Raw genomic sequence first — 4108 nt, 5'->3', positions numbered from 1 at the left:
TATATATATATATATATATATATATATATATATATATATATATATATATATATATATATATATAAATAAAGTAATCATTTTTTAGATATTCAGTTTTGTATTTGGTAAACTACGTATTTTCCTTCTTTTGCTCTTTCTTTCGCTTTGTACGATTATACATATGTGGAATAACTAATATCTTAGACAGTTCACACTGTCAATTATTTACAATTATCCCAAACGCGTATCATTTCCATTTTCAATAGTAGTTTAATATTTATCAAACTGATTCACTGTTTATTCCAACTGTCTGTATTTGCAAACGACTATTTCTTATTTTCTGTCGTTTCTCTTGTTAACAGTAATTTGTTTCGTTTCCTGAAATCTCGCTGGTTGAAAGTAGTTTTGCATACGTAATAAAATGTACAAGTGAGAAACACTCGTTTTACGTTAGTTTATTGTGAAACTAAGAGAATACGTCTAATTAAAAGTTCCTCGATTTAAATCCATCACGATATTTGATTACAGTCAAATCGGCAATAAGACAACAGCGGAATCTCGTGCCAAGTGATTTGGTTTTTGTTTCGTATCGTCCGCGAATTATAGTCCCTTAAAGTTGCCGCGCTCGATATTAGTAAACATTGGCGCGCTCTGTATCACGCATGCGTCAACGACTACGTGATCAAGTCACAGGAGCGATCAGCTGATAAAGCGCGAACGAGTGGACCTGCGTTCCATCACGTACACATTATGTAATGCGTACGTGATGGAATGTAGACACACATTAGCACTCGCACATTACACTGTCTCACTTCCAGATGTCGTTGACCCCACCTTGATAGCGTCAGACTAATCGAAAGAACGACGCTCGATACAATCGTCGATATCTCTGTTGCTAGAAATCGTGGTGAGTTGAAACAGAAACTAATGGAAAGTTGAGACTTTCATGTTTCTGATGGATGGATATTGTCCGGATTAATTAATAATCATGGAAAATATATTTTTTTTGTCCTTTTTTACGGAAAACATTAATAACGAGAGTTTTTTTATTAATTTGGATATCTCCATTTAGTAAAATTGCACAGAATGAAGATAATATACAATGTAATTGAAGATATATTGAATTCTTCGCGTAAATTTGGCATTTCATATATCTGATATATTATTCGTACAATAGTGTGCGTAATCATATAAAAAACTTTGTAATTGTATAGTCTTTTGATTAAAAGTTGTAACTTTTTTGAGATTTGTAACTCATTCCAATGGGAGAATTAATTTTTTTAGCAATTCTTAGCAGATATATTTTTTATATGATAGAAAGCATGTTGCAACTTTTAAACAGCTGATTGTATATTTGTTTGCAAAACGATTTGAACATATCCTTTTTTATGAAGTTAAGAACGTATTAAATCTCAAATAATATCTTATGAATATTCTTATGAGATATGAATACATTATGAACGTATTATGAACATATAACAGTATTTTTAGTACATTCATAAAATATATAGACAAGCATATTATTCGTCTAAGAAAAAGCTGAATATCTTGAAAACGATTAGCTCGCGACCGTATGTTTATTAAGAATTTTCGTTCGTCTTCGTTTGTTTTGTTATGTAGTCAAGTCTTATAAGTCTGAAACACCCTGTATATTTCGTAAATAAACGTTAAATTTTAACTATAAATTTACATACACACACGTCAAGTGCTTTTATTTCACGATACTTATCGCCATATAAACGTACAACATGTAAAATTTGAGTTCCATATAAACAATTGTGCCCAGGACTTTTATTATTTCCTCCCTGTGTCGCATTATTTCTACGTGTCATGCTCAATTATACGACTTGCGTCAAAGTTCTGGGCATCCTGAAACTTGTAATTCAAGCTTCGGGTGTGTTCAAAGCTGCCGGAATTGTTACTGTAATTTCGTATTGTGCAACCGCACTCGACAAGTTGAATTAAATAGTACGGAAGTAACCGCCCATTTAGAAGTTGGTCAAACAAGCTTCCTTAAATTGCTTTCCAACAATATTTATAAACTTTTGTTGGTCAACGCGTTATTAACAATCGTACGTAACTGCGTTTATTCGTCGGAAATTAGGGGCTGTTTACGTTAGTAGGCCAAACGGTTTTCTTAAGAATTTTTGGCACCCTCGTTTATACGTATCATACTTTGGATCCGATCTTTTACTGTTTTATATCTTTATGTAAAAGTAAGACCAAAGTTGTAAAGGTATAATAATTGCAATTAGCCTTGTTAAAATCTTCGAAATAAAATAAATAATTTTAGCTACGAATTTTAATATTACGCTATAAGCGTTAATGAAATTGTCAATGTGAAACCTCGGATCCGAAGTACTGATAAAAGCGAAAGTCCCTGCGACCACGCGTTATTTGTTTTTCCACAAAGATATTTTGTGAATTAATATAGAGATATACTTGGTGTTTGCTTTAGATTTCGCGTATCCGTAGCCTTAGGCTCTCGCGACTCTCACAATTTGCCCTTAAATTCAATACAGATTGGCAGTCTGAGTGTCGTGATATACATGGAGCAAGGATCAGCAACGTTTTGTCACTTACTAGTCATATCCAATCATTAATTTGAATTTTCAATAAAGAATTTGTCCGATATTACGAAAAGAGCAATGCGTAATGTACAAAGCACAAGAGGGAAGCGCACACAATATAAAACATCATATATATGTTATTTAATATTATATAATATTGTATAGATAAAGCGAACGTTGAGGGAATCTAACAGAGTTAAGGAATGCTTAAAACTAAGCAAAAATTTAAATAAAGATGTAAATAAAGATAAAGTTAAGAACAAATTGAGAAATACAGATGAAAAATATAACGCTTCATTTTATCGTACAAAATTTTCTATTTTTGGAAAGTCGAAAACGTAAGAAAATAATTTTCAATCGTGCGCTTCGCACAAGTGAAATTAAGGTCTAGTACTATATACACATATGATAATTTCGAGAAAGCGGAGATATATTTACGAATCTGTACAAGTGACGAGACTTAGTTACCGATCTTTCCCCTGTGACAGAACGAAAGCTGCCGATATTTTCTCAAGAGTTCAGCAGCTCGATAAAAGTATCCGCTCGGACTTTCGTTGTCTGAGTTCTAACGAACGAGCAAAATTCACATTTACTTAGATATAATAAATATATATATATATATATATATATATATATATATATATATATACATGTATATAACTGTACGTTGGTACGTATAAGGTGAACAGATTTCCCAGCCCTGAATTCGGGACACTTCATAAATGTGTGAAGCGGGGGGCGGAGGGAGGGAGATAAAAAGATCCGAAAATTATTTGACAATCATTGAAAATGATGACAAATCGGTGTCCCGAATAACACTCGAAAAAATTCGGAACAAAGGGTGGAAAATCGGGACGTCTAGTCACCTTAGCTGTATGTGTCGAGAAGGGAGGAGATTACTCCGTAATAATGTACTTACGACATGTCCTGACGACCGCACGTCGTTGTTTTCGGCACTCTAATACTTATTTCCGCAGGAGACTCACAGGACACAAGCGAAAGACGTATGGAATACGGGGCGTTGTGCCCATGGTAGTTACTCGGCATGAAAAGATCGCAGACGTGCACGCTGTCAATCACGTACACCAAAAGTTCATTAGCGCGCCGAAAGTATCGAAAGTGCATGAATGTGAACGCGTCAGAGATGCGAACGAGGTCGCGCGTCTACAGTGACGCGATCTGTACGGCGCGCCGCGGCGGACGTCTTAATCACTTGCTCGAGCTACTAACCACTCTAGACCAATCGCATTCGTTTCGCACTACGAGGTTGTCATCGTGGTTATTCAATCTAAGTATTGGTAATGAATCGCGCGAAATGCTCGATCTTTTCGCGCCAAGCAGCAGCCATGGGCACACATCGATTCACATTGCTCCGCGTTTCTCGCGTCTTTTATCCGTCGAAAGTGAGTCTCGCGCGTTGATAAGTCTCGGGAGTGTCGAAAATAATGATGTGCGATCGCTGGGGTGTATCGTGAAGACGTCATTTGTAAGTAATCTTCTCGTTTCTCCTCGCGGTATATGTAAGGTGACCAGATTTCCCAGCCCTGAATTCGGGACAC

General features: G+C 35.6%; 1 long non-coding RNA gene across 1 annotated transcript; it reads right to left on the bottom strand.

Annotated features, from left to right (window-relative positions):
• Nucleotides 1-1609: 1609 nt before the first annotated feature.
• On the bottom strand, nt 1610-3859 carry LOC116848347. Its single transcript, XR_004378947.1, has 2 exons — nt 3469-3859; nt 1610-3114 (listed from the first exon to the last, which is right to left on the bottom strand). It is a non-coding gene; the product is annotated as an uncharacterized LOC116848347 (long non-coding RNA).
• Nucleotides 3860-4108: the final 249 nt, after the last annotated feature.

Source organism: Odontomachus brunneus, unplaced genomic scaffold (genome assembly GCF_010583005.1).
Source record: "Odontomachus brunneus isolate Ranch 3 - 2012 unplaced genomic scaffold, Obru_v1 Obru_scaffold_093, whole genome shotgun sequence".
Taxonomy (NCBI): Eukaryota; Metazoa; Arthropoda; class Insecta; order Hymenoptera; family Formicidae; genus Odontomachus; species Odontomachus brunneus.
Note: the sequence above shows the minus strand (reverse complement) of the source record. Positions and strands in the feature narration are given on the sequence as shown.